The following is a 22,453-nucleotide window of genomic DNA, read 5'->3' as shown; positions in this document are numbered from 1 at the left end:
GCATGCAACATTTACATTAAAACAGCACGTAAGAACCTGTCGCTGGATATTTATCACCATTACGCTGCTTTTGAAATGACTAACGGGCTAAGCCACGCTTTCAGAATATAGCCTAGACGGTCCCTGCGTCACATTGTAGCACAATAAAGGTCGGGCATGGCTCCAACATTTTGCAGAGACTAGCATTAGGCAGGATCTAGGTACTCAGCTTGTTTATTTGAATTGTCAAAACTTGGTCAGGAGCATTTGAAGAGACACTTAAGGCAGATCTACGTTGGCCTGTATCAATACGGTACCGCATTCTAATCACAGTGAGACCACTCTCAGCGCAAATGGATCATTTATAGGCTAGAAAAAGCGGAAAACGAATTACAGGTGGCGCCATCACCGGTCGATGTCGCAAGTAAGATGCTTGCGTCCACATCGATTTTTGGGCGAAGATCTTAGACATTGCGCTGCACCTCCATTAACTTCAAAAAAGTGATAAGCCGTTCTTTGCAGTAAAGACGTCAGGAGTTTCAATCGACTGGCGGGTGGATTTCTAAATTCTATATTATAGGCGATTAGTGGGTATTTTGCTACCGTACAAGCGTGAGCAATGCCAGAAAGCAGCCGGGAGTCACTTTTAACGAAAAGAAAAACTTAGACGGAGGTTTTAAAAAGCTTTGATGCTTGGAACTTCGAAGCAATAAATTCTATTACTGGTATTTGGTTTTTTTCTCCAAAAAATACTGAAGGTGTTCCTTTGAGAACGAGACTGTGAATAACTAGGGCTGACGAACACACATTTCTGTAGACTCGAACAGTAGAGTACAATGCGAATGTGCAAGGATTTATAAGGAAAAATGAAAATATTTAAAGAGAAATAAAATATAGACCAGGCTTGTGCATTTGCTCATTTGCTGGACAGTTAAACACAGCCATATTAATTTAAGTGAGAATTTCTCCTTCCCTATACAAGGCAGGCGATGAGAAAAAATAAGTGTGCTCTATGCGCGACGTCACCACTCGCATATTTCCTCGCGCTTGACTGCGCTCTTTGTTATGGGCGACAAGATCTGTTCCACGTGACAACTTGCAGCTGTTTAGAGCATTGTTCTCGAGCAGGCTTTTATCGCAGTAAAATAAATTACTACTTCTCTAACAGGAATGCCAAAAACAGCGCACACGCTTTCTAGGAAAACAAAAACCAAATCCCGCGGTTTGATTTTATTTCAGCTCACTCAATTCATTCTCCACGGGGCTTTCTTTAGTAGCGTTGCTGGCAAAACAGGCGCTGAAAGAAATAGGGTATGTTAGAATGTGCACACCTTGAAGAGGCAGAATATGAAAAGCGAGTTTATTCGGGGTGTTCACTCTGAACAAGAAAATACATTTTCTGTCTTCGACGTGTCGGAGGCAGCCGTGACTGGCTGCTATCTTTTCAGCGAATTGAAAGGGGATGGAAGGAAGGGTGTCCAAAGATATTTCTTTTGTTAAATTTGTCAGTTTTTATAAGTCAGTGTCTCAATTTTCGGAAACGAAAGGGAAGAAAATTATACATGGGTACGTTCTGGGAAAAATGTTTGTGTCAAGACCTGCTAGTTCCCTTTACGCTGGCACCGACGCAGTCACAATGTTATAATAGTTGCGCAGAATGAATGCACGGCAATAAATATTTGCCGACGGTCTGCACAAGAGGCATTCGAAACGAGAGCGACCCAAGGGCACCACATGTAGCGGCTCATTTGCTGGAATTCTCACCACTTGTGGCTGAGACTGCTTGTAAGGTTCAGGAATTCAGTCACGTATTCCAAAAAGGTGAGTATTTTTACGGTCACGTGTATTTTGTTTTTTTTTCTCCGAAAAATACTGAAGGCGTTCCTTTGAGAACGAGACTGAGAATAACTAGGGCTGATGAACAAACATATCTGTAGACTCAAACAGTTTAGTACAATGCGAATGTGCAAGGATTTATAAGCAAAAATGAAAATATTTAAAGACAAATAAAATATAGACCAGGCCTTGTGCATTTGAGCGAAATATAGGGAAATAACTTATGAAAAAGAGTCCTCATTTGCTGTATGGCACATATATTAAAGAAGTGTTTGTCAATCTTTATTACGGCCTATTTTAAATAGAAGCTCCTGTAAGAATGACTATTAGGAAGTTTTTCAATGCGCACTTATTTATTTTCTCGCCTGGAATCTGTAAAAACCTCAGTAATACCGACTTATTTCTCGTTTCATTTTCAGCCACACACAACCTTTTCTTTCTACAAAATAACTAGCTTCGTTAGACGCATGAAGGACAGAGAACAAGGTTTGTTAAATCTATTCCAAATAGTAACGAGGACATCCTTTTGCGATGCTATGCTTTTCCATCAGTTGAAATTCATACCTTCCTCATCTGTTACATACTGCGATGTGGGGTTGTTTACATGTCTCGGAGGTTTTAAAAAGCCTTGATGCTCGGAACTTCTAAGCGATAAATTCTATTACTAAACGCTTGCTTTTCGGTCGCAGGGTCTTCTGCGTGTACTATGTAATCAACACTTAAAGTATGATTGAACAAAGTAAAATTTGGTTACCTGATTCATATGCTGATTTACAGCTGCTAATGACGAGATAGCAGCGGCCGGTCTAAAAATCACCGCCTCGCCCACTCGAATTCTATTACGGATGTGTATAGCTGCAAACTTTTTACGTTGAGAAAAAACACAAATGAACGTGCAAACTTTTATATGTGTAAACCAGCCCGACGCTTTGAGTCGGCCTTTCAGAACAGAATATCAGGCAGATAGCAACATTGCTCATAATTCCATCCAAAGTTGTTAGCTTAGATACGAGCGTAGCATTTCCTTCCGAAAGTCATCTAATTGCTCCAGGTTTGCGGCTTATTTGTTGAGAGTTGACTGAGATTTATCACGTGATGGCAAGTACAGCCGGGAGAGGGAACTGATATCTGTTTTGCTTGTTTGCAGTCAAACAGCGCTAATTATATGTTATGCCTTTGTGATCAAAGCTACAATGTGCCCCATGAAAGCGTGTTGAAGCTAAAGAGGCGACACGAGATGAGAAAAGCAGTTGCAGAGGAAAACCCCGCATTATAATTCCGCGCGCAATTTCTTGCCATTGACTCAACGTGCCCTAATTTCAGATTCGGTACGACCTCACTGCTACAGGCAGGTTGACACCATTTTGAAGACAATGGAAGTGGTGCGCAGCTTCTATAGTATTGTGTCCCAAAACTTGCGTCAACGCACGCATTTTGCTAGCGAAATAGGCCAGTAAAGGGGCTGCTCTTCTATTTCGCTTTTCTGGCCTTGTCGAGCTTATAAATTCTCCGCTTTCTCTAAGAGTGGTCTCTTTTTGCATAGAAGGCGGTACCATATCGATACAGGCCTTTGTCCTCTGTGTCTCTTTAACACAATGTAAGGGAGAGCTCGGAAGAAGATAAAAACACAGCACCAAGGCTCTCAGGTTAATTTTCATTTGTTACACCCGTGCTAGCGCATTGTTCACAACATTAGAGGTCTATTTTTTTTCTGGCAGTACACTGCTGGTTGTGAAGCTAGAGATAATAAAATACAGCGAAAATTGGATGGTCGTCCGTGTGTCGCGGGTCGAACGCCGACAGGATGCATGTAGGCATGCTGCGCAGACGACTCCGTTGGACAGTTAGCCTAGTAACGAATGAAATTTGCAATGGAGTACACAGCCAAAATCTGTGTATACCTATCGCTTCCACCTCCTTAGTTTGAGGGCCATTGGAGGTGCCTTGTCTATCTAGGCCTATGTTAACGGCTGCTCTCTCCTTGCCCACGTCTCTGCTCTTCCATTTCGATCAGATCGCTACAGTTGCATCATCTTTTCCGCTTATAAGGTAACGTTTGTGGTTGTAATGCAATATGGGCTTGCCCGTCAGTCAGTAAGTGGGTAGGTCGGTCGCTCGGTCGATCGTTCAATTAATCAATCGTTCATCTTTCCGCTTCCAGAGTTTCGGATTTGTGTTCCACGCAAATTTCGCGAATGTGCTGGCCAGACTCGATGATATACTTCTAAAGCGTCCATGCAATGCTGAAATGACAGCAGCACCTCTGCACGGTATCCCACTTGATGCTGAAGTTCATTGGTTCAGCTACTCGCTTTTGCATTTGTGGTCTTTCCTGTTGTCCGCGTGAAAATGCTCATTGAACAGTTTATGTTCTGCCAAACACGAGCAATTTTATGCCGAGGTTTTATAACTGCTTAACAAAAGCGCTTGTGACGTATGACATACACAACAGATAGCGTCACCCATTTATACGGCGAATATTTTGTTGTTAACTTAGGTGCAGCCGGCGCATTACTTACAAGCGCTGCTACTCATTGGGTCGGTCTTTTTTCTAGAAGAAAGCGTGTTTCGCAGCCAAAGGTAATATCATCGTTCGAGCGGCCTCTCTAACCGCGACCTTCAAGCAAGAATTTATTTCAAAACATGAATGCTTCGGAGAAGAAAAATTACCAGGTCACTTCAGCCTGCTTACGTGGAGGATTGCGAAAGCTTGGAATTTTCTATGACGCACGTTTTTTCCACTTTGCCAATGCGCTATGTATTTTTCATTTTTTAATTTATAGTTTTTAATATTTACTTTCACTGTTTTTATTTCCGTTTATTTTTACTTTTACTTAATTTTGTTATAGTTTTTTTACTTAATTTATTTTTCTTTTCACGTCCAGGTGCTATGCCGACGTGCGTGGCTGTTTTGACATCCAGGTGCTATGTCAACATCCGTGGCTTTTGTGTCGTCGAAGAGTAATTAATTAAGTAATGACAATTCTTCAACCAACTGTTTTCCACAGCAAAATCTCATCACGCACTATCTAGCAGAATCAAACGTTTGCACATTTATTTTAACAGAGCGACGTAATCGTGCGGAGAATATTTTGCTGACACGAAACGCGGGACATAAACACAGCCCATTGCTATGTCAGAGTGTAATTTCCGCTTTTATTAACTAATTACAATTCATCAACCAAATTTTTCTCATGGCGAGGTCTCATCACGCACTAATACAATCTTTTGCACATATATCTTTATAGAATGACAAAGTCGTGCGGAGAAGCTATGTCGACTTCCGTGGTTATTGCGACGTCCAGGAGTAATTTTCGTGTTTAGTTAATAACTAATTGCACCACATTCACTGAATTTTCCCCACAGCGAGATCACACAACACGCTATCTAACTCAATAAACTGTTGCACATTTATCTTCATAGAGCGACGTAATCATGCGGAGAATGTTTTGCTGACACGATAATCAGGACATATTCGTCAAACGCCTTCGCATTAATAAATCTGACCTACGCGTAACTTTGGATTTCGTACGGAGTCTATATATGGTAATCTAGATCGTACTCATGCGTCTAGCTGAAACGTAAGAGTAATTCAGAGAGCGATGACTCAAGATAATGATCGCATGGACAAAACAACCTCAGGCCATTAGAAAGCACTGCCATAAGCGGTAATTGCTTACAGCGTGATTACTTGCGAAAGGAAAACGAACTTGCCAACTCGCCGGAAAGCCACGACTAGTAGATGTGTCGTTAAGTATTGGTGCCTCTCTCGTTTCTTTTGCAGCACTTCTCGAAGGGTCGTTAGAGATAATGAGTGAAAACGACGACGAAGACAAGCTGGCGCAAGACGAGCGCAGGCGAGAGCAGGTGTTTCCTCAAGGAGATTTACACAGACAAGAGGTGTACCGCAAGGATCAGTTCTCTCACCTGTTCTTTTTAACATTTTTCTAAGCTCAATTCCATGTATTCAAAATGTGAAAACCTATGTGTACGCTGACGATATTGCATTTTTTGCATCAGCAGGTGACATTCACACTCTTTATCGAACCCTGCAAAATTACCTCAATGTTCTTGACAACTGGTTAGGAAGAATTCATGTGTCCCTCAATGTGAAGAAATGCGCATTGTTAGTATTTCCAGTTTCTGTTCCTGTAAATATCTGCCTGGTATATAGAAATAACATAATACCTCAAGTTCAGACGGTGAAGTATCTCGGAGTAATATACGACTCTACTCTCTCCTGGCGGCCACACATTGAGCAAGTTTCTGCCAATAGGGTTCGGGCCATTGGCATCCTGCGCAGGCTTTGTAGTGCCAGCTCAGGCATGACAAGGCATACACTTCTGATGATTTATAAAATGTACGTCCGCCCAATTTTGGAGTTCGGGTGTGTTTTATTCTCAGGAGCTCCTGCCTATAAACTTCGCCCTCTTGTGCGGTTGGAGCGTGAGGCGTTGCGCCTTTGTCTTGGGCTTCTAAAATATGTCGCCAATGCTGTTCTGCACCTTGAGGCGCGAATGCCATTGGTATTAGCTAGGTTTCGCCTTTTAACAGTTCAAACATTTTTAAAATTGTGCGACTCACCTCTTCACGCTTCCAGTATAATATTTCTTAGTCAACCTTCCGCCTTTTTTAGTGCCGCCTGGTCTCGTTTTCATACCCCGCAGATATGTTACGTGCAGTCCCTCCTTGATCCCATAAATATTCATTTCACAGATGTCCGCCAATTGTATAACAACTCATCATCTGTCCAGATTGAATTCGATGACATTTTCCCACCGAATGCAAAGCTGCAGCCCTTCCCGCTTCTTCAGGGTCTGTTGCGGGACCACCTAAGGTGCTTTCCCTCTCATGTTCTTATTGCTACCGATGGCTCGCAGGATCGCGAGAAGGCAATTGTGGGAATTTTTTCGCCTTGACTGGATTGGTCCTTTTCTCTCCGTCTTCCTGACTTCACTCCCATTTTTCTGGCCGAATTATTAGCAGTAATCTTAGCCTTACGAAAATTAGAAACTGCCGTTTCCTAGGTAGTGGTTATGAAAGACTCTTTGTCCATTTGCTCTTCCTTATCCTCACCCACTGAGTCTCGGGCATTACGCCTCTTTAAGTTCCTGATTCCGCTCCATCTAAATTCGGTAAGGTTGCTTTGGGTACCAGGTCACATGGGTTTTCACTTAAATGAGGTTGCAGATTCCTTAGCAAGAGCCTCTCTCTGCGGCCTAATGTTGCTGTCCTGCCAACGAGTGCATATACAGATGCGCTGAGGTTTCGCAGCTACACAATATTTCAGGAATTTGCTGCCTCGGCTCTTACATCATCTCCCGAATATCAGCATCTTCTGCAACCTTGGAGTAGCAAAGACTGGCGCTCACGCAGACTAGAGGTCTCTTTCACGCGCTTGCGTTGCCTGGTTCCCCTTCTCAAATTCTACCTTCACAAATCTGGCCTGGCGGCTTCCCCACTGTGCCCTTTTTGTGCCGAACCTGAGACAATACATTGATCACTTCCTGCTGTTCTGCCGCCGCTTCTCTCATTTGAGGAAGCGTCTTTTTCAAATTCCATTTCATCAACTGGGCTTGCCTGTGTCCTCTGCGGTTGTTCTTTCCATTGGCGCTTCTTTGCCTGGACGAAGCTACAGGAGTGTGCGCTCTGCTGTGCAAAATTTTATTTATGAAACGCAGCGCCTCCCATTCTAATTTCTTCTTCCCGTTCTCAGTCAGTACGACATTGAAACATTACTGGCATTGTATACTATTATGCACATTAAGCCACTGTCCCGTCTTCGATCTCTAAGCTAACATGATAACAGGACCCCTGTCCTTCCGTCTTCCAATCTATCAGACTACATCCTATTACCACTCCTTTTCCCGTCAAAACTTTCCTGGATCCAGCAATTACCCGCCTGTGTCTTGGCCACTCCCCCGTAGTGGATATGTGCCAGCAACGTCTGAGGCCTTCCTTCTTTCGAGCGCAGGCGCATCGATTCCCGACGCCGTGTTAATGCGCCCCTGGTGTGATTCGTGCGCTCAGCTGGCTTCGAGCGGACCTGAACATGGCGCTTCAAAGCGGGCGCCGTGCCTGTCGATAAATGCACACACTTCGTCTACTCCTAAATGGAGACGGATAACAAGAATGGCGAGTTCTTGTTACGCAAGAGGGGACACAAGGATGAAAAGGGTGAGCTGATTTCACTGCTTTTTAAGGGAAAACAGTTGTGGGGGATCAAACCCGTGTGACGCCGCACGTCGCCCAGCAAAATTTTGCATACCTCCGGAGCTTTCATATTTCCATCCTTTAAAATACTTCCCACAAGTAAGTAAAATTAACTAAATGATAGCGGAGGTGTTACCAGCTTCTTGACACAGATGGGAGGCTTTTGGGCGGATCCCCTGCCGATGATTATGGGAGCCTAGGTTACCGCAATGTCTCTAGACAGTTACGAGCGACGTTTCACCTTGTGTGACAGTAAAAGCACACAGTAAAAGAAAGTTCATAAAGAGCGGACACTCTCATAGGGCACAGCGGCCCAGTTGACTGTAGCGCACCAAGCAGCTCGGGCGTAAGCTGGGAACAACTTCTGGTTTCGGTATCAGGCGCACGCAGTTTTTTATGCTAGCATGCGTTGTGCCCTGCCACGTTCTGGTGACGCCTTATATCTGTTCAATACGGCTCAGCCTTTGTCAAACAGAGACATTTGACAAAAAACACCATGTCATTTGTGAAATGAACATTTATTTTGACACACACACACACACACACACACACACACACACACACACACACACACACACACACACACACACACACACACACACACACACACACACACACACACACACACACACACACACACACACACACACACACACACACACACACACACACACACACACACACACACACGCGCACACACACGCACACACACACACGCGCGCGCGCACAAGCACACACGCACACACGCACACACACACACACACACTGACACATCACTAAGTTCTTTTCTGGATTCTCGTGGGCTCATTGTTACGGCATCGCGGCACACAGCCGTGGTTCTCGTTCCGACCGAGAACCGTTCGCTGAAGAATGTAAATTGTCATTATCAGGTGTGATTCTGATACACCTCATATTAAAACTGGTCGATCAGGTGAAACACGCGAAAGCGGCGAAGAGACGAAATTACGAACACGGACAACATGCTTTTACGAACTTCGCATGCGGAACACTGATGCACTACATACGATTGCACATGATGTCATCTCCCAAAGATTTTCAAGCATTCCTTCATTCACAAATGTCATTCTGTGCCCTGTAAAAGCTGGATGGACAGCACACTTCGCGTTTTGTTCGTCAAAAATATTTGACACACGGGCGGCCACAACACGGACTCCCAGCCAGATGTTCACAAAATGCCTCATGGGTGGACGGAGAACAATTGCGGTAGTGCGGTGCGAGTTTTCAATAGCGCAGACAAAAGAGTTTTCGACGCACGCGTTCTTGATTTTAGAGCTTTTATTCCTTCGTGTTTTCTTTTCTGCAGACGTCTTGAAAAGCGCATTCCCGTGCTGTCACAGAACGTTTGCCTTCGATACACTTGCTCATTCTTTTTTTCAAGTTTACCACATTTGCCTCACTGTCAACATATGAAATGAAACAAAATTATGTAAAACTGGGTTCATAAAGAAATAGCACGTTCCAGCAAGATAGATAGATAAAGAGGAGGAGGGAAAGGCAGGAATGTTAACCAGAAAGGGGTTCCGGTTGGCTACCCTGCACTGGGGAAGAGGGATTAGGAGACTAAAAGAGGAAGAGAGAAGGCAAAAAGGCGTAACACACACGCACAACGCTGTCACAATTTGTCACTCAATCAAGTCGCTCTCAAGTAGGCAAAGAGTGCCTTGTATGCCTAGAGGGCAGTCGACTGCTGTGTTCCCGCAAGAGTGGAAGCAAAACTACCCGCGTCGAAAAAGCAGGCGCGCATTCGTTAACTCCGCAGTTTCTGGCATCAACCGGCAGGGCCGGGGTGCTCTGTCTAAATTGCTTGCAATGTAGCGACAGCACCCTTTCTTTTTCTTTTCCGCTGTCAGAAACCACAAAAACATCGCATCCCCGTTTAGGAGTCAATGCTAAACCAGTGCGCCACAGCTGCCAACGAGCCCTAGCTAACTGCGTAGTTTGTGACACCCGCCAGCTCTGACGGCGTGCTCAGCTAATCTGCTTGAAATGCAGCGCAGCCTGGCGAAAAACAACACATCTCTCACCTTGCCACTATCGGAAACCGCAGCAGTGTCACGAACCACGCCACAACAGCTGGCAGGCCACAAAACGCGTGTGCTCTTTACGTGCCCGCCGCGACGGCTTAGTGCTTTAAGGCAGCTCGGCTAGTGATCCGGAGTACCTGGGTTCAAACCCGACCACGGCGGCCGCGTTTCGCTGGAGAAACGCAAAGGCACCCGTGTGTTGTGCGATGTCAGTGCACGTTAAAGATTACCAGGTGGTCGCAATTATTCCTGAGCCATCCACTACGGCACCTGTTTCTTCCTTTCGTTTTCCCTCCCTCCTTTATCCCTTCCCTTACGGCGCGGTTCAGGTGTCCATCGATATATGTGAGACAGTGCTTCATTTCCTTTCCTAAAAAACAAATTTTTCCTTCATGAACTCCTCATTTCGTGACACCGGCCGGCGTGCTCTGTCTAAACTGCTTGAAATGCAGCGCAGTCGTGGACAAAATTGCTGTTTACCTAGCTATGTTAGGTCAGGATATACGTAGCGAAAGTGCGGCGATGCCAGTGCACGTTAAAGATCCCCAGGTGGTCGAAATTATTCCGGAGCCCTCCACTACGGCACCTCTCTCTTCCTTTCTTCTTTCACTCCCTCCTTTACCCTTCCCTTACGGCGCGGTTCAGGTGTCCAACGTTATATGAGACAGATACTGCGCCATTTCCTTTCCCTCCAAAACCAAATATTATTAAAAACTCTAAGGCGCCCGTGTGCTGTACGATGTCAGTGCACGTTAAAGATCCCCAGGTGGTCGAAATTATTCCGGAGCCCTCCACTACGACACCCCTTTTTCCTTTCTTCTTTCACTCCCTCTTTTATTCCTTCCCTCACGGCGCGGTTCAGGTGCCCAACGATATATGAGACAGATACTGCGCCATTTACTTTCCACCAAAAACCAATTAATATTATTATTATTATAGTGGAGGGCTCCGGAATAATTGCGACCACCTGGGGGTCTTTAACGCGCACTGACATCGCACAGCACACGGGCGGCTTTGTGTTCAAATTTTGGTATAAGTGAGAAATCTCAAGGAAAGTAATAAACCTCGCATGGTGTGTGTGCGATGTGTGCACTTTGAGGATCCTTAGGTGGTCGAAATTTTCCGGAGACGGCCACTATGGCACTTCTTTCTTTATTTCTTTCTACCTTTCTTTCTTCCTTTCTTTCTTCCTTTCGTTCTTTCTTTCTTTCTCTCTTTCATTCTTCCTTTCTTCCTTTCCTTCTTTCTTTCATTCTTTCTTCCTTTCTTTCTTTCATTCTTTGTTGCTTTCTTTCTTTCGTTCTTCCTTCATTTCTTTTCTTCCTTTTCTTCTTTCTTTCATTCTTTCTTGATTTCTTTCTTTCTTTCGTTCTTCCTTCATTTCTTTCCTTCCTTTCCTTCTTCCTTTCTTTCATTCTTTCTTGCTTTCTTTCTTTCGTTCTTCCTTCATTTCTTTCCTTCCTTTCCTTCTTTCTTTCATTCTTTCTTTCTTGATTTCTTTCTTTCGTTCTTCCTCCATTTCTTTCCTTCCTTTCCTTCTTTCTTTCTTTTACTTCCTCCTTTATCCCTTTCCTTAGGCGCTGTTCGGGTGTACACTAATATATGTGAGACTATAACTGCGCCATTGCCTTTCCTGAAAACCACTTTTCATTTTCGGAACTCGCCCTACGGCCTCGGTAGCTCAGTGGTTAGGGCGCTCGGCTACTGATCCGGAGTTCCCGGGTTCGCACCCAACCGCGGCTGCTGCGTTTTTATGGAGGTAAAACGCTAAAGCGCACGTGTCCTATGCGATGTCAGTGCACGTTAAAGATCCCCAGGTGGTCGAAATTATTCGAGAGCACACCACTACGGCACCTTTACGGCACTACAGTACCTCTCTATTCCTTTCTTCTTTCACTCCCTCCTTTATCTCTTCCCTTACGGCGCGGTTCAGGTGTCGAACGATATATGAAACAGATACTGCGCCATTTCCTTTCCCCAAAAATGAATTATTATTTTTATTTATTATGGCTGAAGGGTGCCTCGATGCACGTGCCTCTCGAGCTTGGGGCACATGTATCTTATATTGGCATGCATATCCCAAAGTTGTCTGTGGATGTATCATCCTAAGTACACCATTTTTAGTTTTTGGCCAGTGGTGAGTATATTTCTTCAAAGATTTAATTTAAATGAATGAATAATTAATAATTAAGTGAACAATTTAAATTATAGATTTCCTCAGCCCGGCGGATTTTCCCCTTTCTGAGACTCGTGCCTATCAGGCATTATGTTAGACGCTAGAATTTTTGTTAAATCCGATGCAATAGCTGGCTTAGTAGAGAGAGTCCATCTGCAGGGCGTTGTGGTGACTCCGGTCTGCTTAGTGGTATTTGGAGTAACTGTCATGAGGAATAATTTCAGTGTCGTCATTGCTTAGATTGAGCGTAATATTTTTATGTTTGGATGAGTGCGGAATGATCGGTCCATGTTACCGAAGTGAGTCCTCAATTGCTATAGAAAGGCAACATGACAAAAATATGTTCCCTTCATAACCAAATTCTATCCATACCCAACTACCATACCCAAAGTGTAGATTTGGGCACACCTTAGGTGTTACAATGAGGGGAGAAGCTGGGGTGAAAGCATGAGAGATGGTAAGGTGAAATACAGCAGTCCCTCTGTAATTGTCATCATGTGGCGCTGGATAAGGGCGATAAGGTAGCGTGTGGTGGTGGCATTGCTATGCGGATGAGTTTTTAGAACGATGCACACGTATAAGGGCTCCGAAAATAGCTGTCGCAGTGAGCGTGCTAAGTGTCTAGACGTTCGCGCCCTTACCTATAGTTGCTTTCTTCACGATTCACGTCTAGTCAAAAGGAAATCAAAACGAAATGGATCGTCACAGAATACGGCCCCTGGTTAAACAACAAGTCTCGCAGCGAACAACAGTAATTTAGTTTTGAAGGCTGTAAAGCACTGCGGCAGGAGATGACACGATGGTCAGTTAAAAAATATAACAAGTGAAAATGTCACCTGACGTGACAACGTAAATTTTAGGCCTTGTTCACATTCATTCACTTTAGAGCAGGCGGTAATGTGCACGTGTGCAGCTGGCTACCCCTTTAAACTGGCTACCTGCCGCTGCCTGACAATGCCAGCGCAGTTATTATTGAAAAGTAGTTTGTTCCAATAGTTCGTCACTTCTATAGTGGAGGCTGCAGTTGAAGATGTGGTGAAGAACACAGACCGCATGCGGGCATTCGCTAAGTCAAGTGACTTTTGTTTGTCAACGTCGTCTTATATTCTTTGACACCATGGTCAGATACTATTGCCGTCTATTACCGTACTATACCGTACCTCTTGCATGCTTTTTTTATACCTTTCAGGCGCGATTCCTCATTTCAGTTGACAGCAGGTATCTTATGGGCTAAATAACACATCCAAAGAACTGACATCAAGAAAGCCCATCCTTCAGAAGTGGCCCACTCTCTTGCTCGAGCGTACGTCAACCGAGCAGGACACACCGTAGACCAGGGTAGGGCTAGGGACCGGCTCGTCACCTATCATGAAATAACCCTCCATTACAGGGAGCAAAGACCCGTATATCCCCCACCACACATCTCCCTCTCGAAAGAACAACAAACCACCTGGAGACAGCTTCAGGCTCGCACATTCCCTTCACCGGCTCTGTTAGCCCTTATCCACCCAGGCCAATACAGACCCGAATGCTCTCTTTGTGGGGCTCCGAGAGCCAACTTCGACCACATTTTGTATCTCTGTCGAGAATTCCAACCACCATCTCGCTGGAACCTCACGGACAAAGAGGACTGGGAGATCGTGGTCTCCAGCTCCGGACCGGCCTCACAACGCGGTTGGTAGAGTGGGCTGGAGAGGTCGCCGCACGTCATGAACTGTCGGCCCCCACCCGGGATGAAGAGCCAGACCAACCCTCGGCAGTAACTTATCCATAAGGCTCATCAATACAGTTTTCACCTACCTGCCTTCAGTTTTCCAAAAGGAAAGAACAATGATTTATATTTTCGCTCGCAAGCCAAAATTTCGTACAAACCGTGAAACTAGCTAGAAACACTAATAGTTAAAAAGCACATTTTAATAAATGAACTACCTAGGCATTATTTAATAATTTTGTCATTCGAACATGCATACGAAGCAATAAATCCGGAAAAAGAGTGCATCAGTATTGCAGGCGATATCTGTCCGCTGAAAACACACCACCGAGCTAACTTTTTGCCGAATATTTTTGCTGCCTTTCCTAGCTGCCATAAAAAGGTCCCTGTTTGCAAAACAAATGATGCGGAATTCGCCTGAAACGAAGAAATGACTGCTAGCTAGAGTACACTCTGAGAAAAAGTTATGAATTCGCAATGTTATTCAACTCTACAAAGAACCTTAATGATCAAATAAGTTTTTACGCCTACTTACAAGCATGCGCTTTTTATATATCCTATTTTTCCGCGTACTATCAGCCAGTGGAAACGGCTGTGTCATCACGTCATTGAAGCGGCTGATGGTGAAAGTATTTTCTGATGTACTGAGTCAACATGTACATCTTTGTACCTTCTTACACGCTTGTGCTTGAGTTTGTTGCCTGTATTTATTTCCTTCACAACTTTGGTACAATAAAATATTTCTTTATTTTATCTTGCTCCCCCCCACCCCCACCCCCTACATTAAAGCCCATCAGGGCAATATATTTGTTGCCTGTATATTTTTCATCAGTAACTGTAGTGCCATGATGTGTGTATGTTTTACAACACTCCTACTATAATGTCCACCTGGCGTTGGTTCTAGAATAAATAAATAAACAAAAAATAAGTACTAAAAATGAAGTACCAAACAGTTTTAACATGGACTAACATTCTATCGCATTTCAGCGAGACGCGGTGCTCTGGCTGGTAACGCTGGCTCTTGTTTGGAAAGCAATGAATCTACTATGAGGTTGCATGAAAGGTAACCAATGAGTTTTAGGTATGAAAAAGCCGTTTTACTTATCTTAAGACATGAAAAGGCTACGCCCACCCTGCATTTTTCTTTAAAACTCCAGCTCGGTATAAGCGTTAGACACCGCTTAAAACACAAATATTAGGATCAAGTGTAAGTATCAGCTAATCATCTGCTGCTCTCCGCTCTAGAGATATTGACGAAGCTGGTAGACCTTACGCACAAGAACTGAAAACTGAAGGTTCTCTTCAGCTTCCGTGGCGGTGCGCACGTGAATAGCCTGCTGAAACGTCTGCACAATGACAAGGATGAGACACACCTTGTGGACACCATCTACTCGTGGATCAACTCCTTGGGTTTGGACGGCATCAAATTTCACTTGGAGGGGCCAGGTCCTATCTGCAGCGACAAGGACGCTTCCCAGGTTCTCCACTTCATTAAGGTGCGCGAAAGACTTTGTGAATCCGGTTCTTGCTGAGGATTTCTAGAAAAAATTGCAGACGACTTTAAGCTGTGTTGAGGTGCCAGCAGTTGAGACGTTTATTTGTTCATTCATTTAACAATGCTGCTCCTCTCAACCGAGAGCATTGCAGACGACAGGAACTTATTACAATTTTTTTACAGTATAGGGACATGTGCGAGTAATAGCAAAAAGAAAACAACAAACCTATTTAACAAATACAATTGACAAAGTGTACGAAATCCAACAGAAAACAAACGTGTAATAAAATGAACGACAGCATAGGCACATCTCAGGCAATGATAAAATGGGAAATGTTATGAAAATTAAGAGCTGCACTTCATTTGAGTTCTACGTATTTCAGTGCTACATTAAAGAGAACCGGGAACAAACTTAAGAAACATTAATACTTTTTATTAGTTTCAGCTTTGAAACCGACTGCAAAAATGAATTTTTTTTTGTTATTGACGAGGCTAGTTCATTACATTCTCTGATTACCCGAGGAAAGAATGAATACCTGAATGTGTCTTTTGTACTTGATTACTCGATTATCGTACGCTCGTGTTAGTGCCGTGTTACTTACTCTAGATTGCGAATACAAAAAGTACTTCGGTATATCAGTTTTGTACTGACGAAGGAGAATGGGGAAAAGGAATTTTAGTCAAGCTTCTTGCGCTCTCATCGACAATTTACTGTCTAAGCAAGCTAAGAAACGTGGCGGCGAGTTAGTGCAAATATATTTACTGCCTTTTAACGTTGCTGCTTATCTTTGTACGCCTTCAAGTTTAGCTATGTTATTTTCTGTACAAGGAAACCAAATTGTATTAGCGTATTCTGAAATAGGTCTCACAAATTTTTTTTTTTACGCCAGAAGCCTAATATTAATTGGAGGGAGATTTGTGCGTAATTTGGATAAAATAGCTCTTGTAGCGCAGTAGTTATGCTATTAATAATATGTGTTTATCAATAAACCTTTGATATCGACATTATTCCTAAATATTTTTGTTTTTAAATCTTCGAATGCTGTGTGCCACTTAAGGTACAGCTGAGGTGAGAAAGCTGCTTTTTTTTCGTTGTTTTTATTACGAATCATTTTTTCTATTAATACACATTTGGGCTATGTTAGTACAGAGAACCTCTCGGCTATGGTTTAAAGCATTTAGAAAGAACAAAATGGTCGTTATGGCTACTAATTGCTTTATATATGACGCAATCTTCTGCGAAGAGTTTTGCACCCCATATTATTGGTTATACCATGAATAAAGATCAGGAACAAAAGTGGGCTAAGAACCAACCCTTGTGGAACTCCAGATGTGACAGGGACGACTTCAAACGGCATATGGTCAAATGATGTCAGCAGATTTCACATATGTATGACATTCATAGTACTTTCCTTACGTAAGCCTACAAGCTGGTTCCTTCAGCTGAAATAAGCACTGCAAAGAAGGATACAAACACATAATTTGTTTTCTGGGAATCATTTCTAAACTCTGAAAGGAGAGGGTCATGAGGGTGCCCACAGTGGCTCCTAAATTACTGACACCATCACGCCTGGCACCCCGAAAGACACCACCGAGCTTTGCATGGCAGTTTTATAAATGACGTTTTGCTGGTGCCAGACTGATCATTCAATCTATAGCAATGCGGCTTGACGGCAAATTCAACATTCCACTCGACTTCACTATTATTCTCGTGGTGGTTTCATGAGCCAAGAACCTGACAGAACTGACCGCGACGGTAATATCTATGTTAATAACAGTTACGTAAAGCATGTGTACCTCGAGAATAGGTGAGTTGGTGCGCGCTGTCACAGGAAAACGCAGCTTTATTGGGCGAAGCCGCAAGGGGATGCGTATAAAATTACTTATAAAAAACTGTACCGATAGTCTTGCGGGCTGCGGAAAGGATTCATGCACTTCTAATATTATTTAATGCACGGTGCCGGGGATTACCTCAACTTTGCTGTTCATAATAAATATTGTTTCATTGCTTCTGCGCGCAGAAACTACGGTTTAAATTTGGCAACAGAGACTGGTTTATCACGGCGTAGCTTCCGGCGTAGCTTCCGGCGTGTCCAAACCCCAAGTGCGATCGGATTCCAAAGGATGAATTCACCAGGTACAGAGCTTCTGGCATTTAGAACCGGCCTGTGTTGTTGCATTTAGCGTCGCATGTAGTGTTGCATTTGAGTTCGAGCTGTTAAGTGTCACGTGAGTCACTCGAGTGACATCGTTTGGTGTTACGCCAGAGCTTACGCGTGAGCTTATGAACGCACCTCACGGTCATAGGCAGTAAGCAACTGCTGGGCACTGTGACACGAAGGAAAATCGGCAATCACTGCGTTTTCAAACCGTTGTTTTCTGCCGTAACGAAATACCTTACGGCGTAAAAACGCGCGAAACGGGAAACGTTGTACTTCCTGCTATAGCTGGTAATTATCTGAATAGTTGAAGGAATTTCGTTTTTCTTTGCAGACATCTGGACTACCTGTTGATGATGACTTTTGACTACAAGCTAGACGACTTGTCCAAAACGAAACTGACCAGCGGACTCTATTTCTACGAAGGCAGCAAGCGGACCTCCACTGAGTCTGTAATCCTTGGGCAGGGTTACGAAACTATAGAGTGTTTACTATAGTGCATAAAAGATTCCACTGCTCTATCTGTTTACGGCTTCTAAAATGCGTTGGTGCGTTAAAGTAATGAAATTTATGGTATACGCGGCCGCGCAAAAATCGCGGCTGTGCGCTCTTGATTTCTTCGCGCGAAGTAGCTGCAACTATATGACCGCAGTAGACTAAATATGACACTGCTAGGAGTCTCTGATGGGTTGGAACGATGTTGAGGCATTGAAATGAATGAATGAATGAATGAAAAACTTTATAGGTTCATTTAGGAGGTAGTAGCGGTAGAGGACGAAGTCTTCGTATTGAAGCTTGGGTCCTCCTTGTCCGTGGGTGGGCCCCTAGTCCAGGGCTCCACTGAGTCGGGCCACCTCGCTTGCGTGTGCTATGAGGGCCCTTTGGACCCGTAGGTCGCAGCTGGTGAGCCGGCTCTCCCATTGCTCCGCACTTGGTGTTTTGTGTTTGTGGAATGCTTGATTTCTTCCGCACTCCCATGTGAGATGATATAGTGTTGGTTTTGCTCCGCACCACGGGCAGATGGCGCCTAGTGGTCAGCCGGGTAACATATTAATTACCGTACCATGTGACTATCAAAGCAGAGAAGGAGCAAGCGGAGATAATACTCCGGAAGGCATACAAAACAGCTCTTCATCTCCCAAGAAATACATCCAACGACAAGCTCACGCAACTCGGAATCAGCAACACCTTCGAAGAATTAAGAGAATGCCAGCTCAAGGCACAAATACGAAGACTTAGCAACACGACTGGAAGGGCGTTCCTGACAAAGCTAGGTCGGGAAATAGAAAAGCCACAAAATAGCAGGGCCGCAATACCAGACCTGCTAAGAAAGAAGCTATGCATACAACCTATCCCCCGAAACATGGATCCAAACCTCCATGCTAACAGGAGACAGGTTAGGGCAGAATTTTATGAGAGGAATATGGGGCATCGGGACAACACAGTCTACACTGATGAATCCCTATACCCCCAAACACACAAAAATAGCGCGGTAGCAGTAGTTGTAAATTACCACGGAGAACACATCACAAGCCTCACAGCCGAGGTATCTAACATAACGGAGGCAGAGGAGATTGCTGTCGCCCTGGCAGCGAATGAAGGGTATAGGACAGGGAGATCCCTTAACATCTTAACGGATTCACAAGAGGCGTGCCGGAACTATACTAGAGGCAGAATTAGCAGCACGGCGCTCAAGATCCTCAGTAGAGCTCTGCTCCCTGAGGGACGACCAATACACAACATAATCTGGATACCGAGTCACGCAGGGATCAGGGGCAACGAAGGGGCAGACAACCTAGCTCGAGGAATGACCAGCCGAGCAGGAACGTCATTAAACCCGGAGGGGCCCCAGATTAATTGCGGGGACAGCTATTCGGAATTATTAAACCTATATAAGGGGCTAAGATTCCAATACCCCCCACCACATAAAGCATTATCCAAGGAGGAAGCCACAGGATGGCGAAGACTGCAATCAGGCTCCTTCCCAAACTTATACATATTAAACAAGATGTTCCCCACACAGTATAGCGCCAACTGAGGCATTAAACACTTATTTTTATTATTGTCATCGTCAAATTATGAATGCGAAGTTGGAGAACAGTGTTTCTCTTTCCATACTCAGTGCAATCCACCGGCCGCATAAACTGTTTCAAGCGACCACTGGCGCGGATCAGTTCACGACTCGATCGGTAACGCTGCGATGGAATATACAAAGAATAAGTCGACGATTTTAATGGGGCTCCTAGCTTAGCGTGAAGACGTTTCTTTGGTTTATTATCTGATTGTGGGATTGTGGACCGCGCATAGGCGCTACTACGATATCGAGGAGGTTCTGAGCAGACTGCGACGAAATGCAGCGATTAGTTACAGCTGGCATTAAAATTGAAAAATATGCGGACTCATGTGAAAGTTGCCAAACAATTCGTTCACTAATACTTCAAAGATGTCCCGGTCGCAGGAGGCGCGGACCCAGAGGCCTCGTTTTGAGCCGAAAGATATCCGGTGCCATGTTAGCAATCGGCTTATCTAGTCAGATTGCCTAACGTTCATGCTACCTTTAGTCACGGATGTGTGGCGCATCTACCTTAAGCTACAAACTTCAGGCTTTTACAGCTTTAGAAGTACTCAATATACTGCCGCAAATTGCTTCCAATTGCGTCCTTCATCTATTAAACTTTTTAGACAGCATCAAGGAGCACGCCATTATAGACCGCGACTACACACTGTATGTCCGACATTATATGTGCTTAGAATATATCCCAAAATAAAAAAAAAATCAAAGGAGATATATTCCCTGCTCTGCCTTAGTGAGTGAAGTTGTTGAGTGTAAGGCTATTAACTGCCGAAATGCCTTTTTTTATTCGAGAAGTGTGCCATGAGGCATAAGTTGAGAAAGTAAGAAGGAACGCAGGAACTATAAATTCGAGTGGTTCGAAAGTGACGAAGCGTGAAGGACGCCTCCGTGGCTGCAATTTTCGAGGCTGCAGTTTTAGTTCAAAAGATCGCAGGTTTGTCCTCCTCTAGAAACATTGTCAGGGAAAGTGCATCACCACGACAGGTGCGCATGGAAAGAACACGCGGACCGTCTTTGTTCATGTTGTGCTCACTGGTTGTACACCCTAGCTGCTTCGTCTTGCGCAGAAATCTTGCCTTGCAAGGTGGAGCGACGCAGGTGTGCCCAGGTACAAGATGGTGCCGGGAATCGCCACGTACGGCCGCAGCTTCACGCTCACCGATCCGATGTACAACGGTGTCAGCGCGAAGCTCAACTCCAACCACCCGCTTGGCTACGGCGGAAACCTGACAAGGACAGACGGTTATTTGGATTGCGTCGAGGTGAGCTGCGATCGTACTTGTTTAGTATTGGCAAAATTAACAAGCATTTTCTTGCCATAATGAAGCGTTCTGATAGAAGTTTTACGCAAACACGCTAAGAGCTTTGTCGGCATTGAAGAAACGTGCAATATGGCGCTTAAACAAGTGACATCCATTCGCATATATGAGTAGCTGATTTAGCTGATTGAATTACTGACTGATTAGTCATTTTTGAGCGCCAAAATTTTTATGTCATGTGGCCCGTTGTTGTGAAAGCATCGTGATTAGTTTTGACCACCTTCAGGGTTCTATAAGTTGCACTGAGATATCTAGCACACGGGTATTTTTCATTGCGCCTCAGTAGAAATGCTGCCGCTGGGTCAGGGATCGAATCAGATATCTAGGGCTCAGTAGACGATACCCATAGCCATTGGACGGCCTGAGTGCGTCGTAAGTCTTCTGAGATCCCAATGAAAAGCCATAGATTTAAGGCCACACCAGATTACCTGGCATACGAGCTGTTTCACCTTCTGTGACGCTATGTTGAGATGCTGGAAACTGAGCACGAAAGAAAAACCCACTCCGCAAAAACATCTTATCTGAAAGGAATGTGAATAAAGTTAAGATAGCAGACCTTTTTTCGCATGATTACCAATGACACCGATATACCTAGTCGAAAAGGCGGCTTGGATTTGTTTTCTTTTGGTTGCTTGGAATTGTTCACAAAAGTAGACATTATAGGTACGCAAAAGAGATAGCAGGAGGACGTCGAAAATTCTCTGCATGACCTCGCACTGATTTGCTTTTTGAAGACGTGTCGACGTGCCGGCTACATGGGCTGGAAGCGAGAATGGAGGAAGTACGCAGCGACGCCTTACATCTACCACAAAGACCAGTGAGTCAGCTACGACGACAAGGACAGCACTGACGTCAAGGTAAACTATCCATGGAGAATAGTTTCATTCTCTCTGAATCTCTTATCGTTCCTCTGTCGTGTTCAGTTTAAAATCAGTTTTAGAAACTTTGATTTAACGCAACTCAACGCAAGGCAAGATCTGAAACGAAGTCTGGTATGTATCAGTTTTTGATCTTCCTTATCTGCTGTGGCGCGAGGCTACTTTACTTTACGGTGGAATGGCTTCTGTGTGAATGCCCCGTGTTTGACGCTGAAGGAGCAGCGCTTTTCTCTGCGTCGCTTCGATCCCTGCCCTCTGGCAGATTAGGATCCTGGGACTGCGGCCGCAGGGGTCGGCGACTTCCGAAGCGTGCAGGGCATTATTTCTATCCCTGGAGGCGTTGTACTTTCGAAGCGGATTGGGACTTTGTAGCTAGCATGTCTCTGCGTGGTGGGCTTGCTCTTCACTTCATCGCTTTTTCCTACTTTCCTTTTTACGCCCATCTTCCATTTCCCCCATTGCAGAATAGCCACTCCTAACACCCCTCCGGTTAGGTTCCCTACATGTTTTCCCTCCTCTGCTCGCTGTCAAGGTGCGATGAGATCGCTGCTGAACGATAGTGATCGCG

General features: G+C 44.5%; 1 long non-coding RNA gene across 1 annotated transcript; it reads left to right on the top strand.

The window, feature by feature from the left end:
- The first annotated feature begins 1,693 nt into the window (after positions 1-1,693).
- Positions 1,694-5,766, top strand: LOC144124145 (uncharacterized). The gene is made up of 3 exons (XR_013313145.1): positions 1,694-1,800; positions 2,235-2,301; positions 5,600-5,766. It is a non-coding gene; the product is annotated as an uncharacterized LOC144124145 (long non-coding RNA).
- The last annotated feature ends 16,687 nt before the right edge of the window (positions 5,767-22,453 follow it).

This window comes from Amblyomma americanum, chromosome 3, assembly GCF_052857255.1.
Source record: "Amblyomma americanum isolate KBUSLIRL-KWMA chromosome 3, ASM5285725v1, whole genome shotgun sequence".
Lineage (NCBI taxonomy): Eukaryota > Metazoa > Arthropoda > Arachnida > Ixodida > Ixodidae > Amblyomma > Amblyomma americanum.
Note: the sequence above shows the minus strand (reverse complement) of the source record. Positions and strands in the feature narration are given on the sequence as shown.